Below are 686 nucleotides of genomic sequence, written 5' to 3'. Positions count from 1 at the left end.
GGGAGGGTGAGGGGGTACAGTTCAGCCCACAACAGACACATTTGTAATCTGAGGTCCTTGGCCAAGATCTGAAAAGTGAGAGTCGACATGTATCAGCAACGAGATGCTTCACCCGCAGCTCCTCCGGGATGGGACGTCGCTTGCAGAGCCACTCGGAGCAGACTGCACTCCACTGTCACCTGCCAAACGTAGTAAAGGGCTGGGGCGGGCGCCACAGTAAGCAGCTACGAAGCAGTAATCCCTCCAGAACCCTTCCGTGACAGCAGGCAGGACGCGACGCGAAATCTCAGAACCTTTGAATGATGAAGAATTTGGCCCCGAGTTTGTCCAGAAACCTCGACAGCCAGGACAGATTTACATGAAATCATTAGAGCTTTAAAAAAATGTCAATGCTGCGCCCGGCAAATCCAGCTCGTCATTCATTTCCTCTTTGCCTTTCGCTTTTCGGGTCCATCGATCGCATGTGGCACTAGTCTGAAGTCATGATATTTCTTCAAAGCCACCGGAGCAGGCGTGGCACACGTGACTGCAGAACCACAGGGTTGAGGGCATCCCTAAGACCTCGACGTGAGTGCGGGGCACATTTCACCCCCAAGGCGTCCCGGAAGACCCTGTGTGGGGCCGTGTGGGCCACCCACAGCCCTGGTTGGGTCTCTCTTCACACCTCCTGCTCTTAGAAATTCGTC

This window comes from Pteropus alecto, unplaced genomic scaffold, assembly GCF_000325575.1.
Source record: "Pteropus alecto unplaced genomic scaffold, ASM32557v1 scaffold74, whole genome shotgun sequence".
Taxonomy (NCBI): Eukaryota; Metazoa; Chordata; class Mammalia; order Chiroptera; family Pteropodidae; genus Pteropus; species Pteropus alecto.
This window is presented reverse-complemented; position numbering follows the sequence as displayed.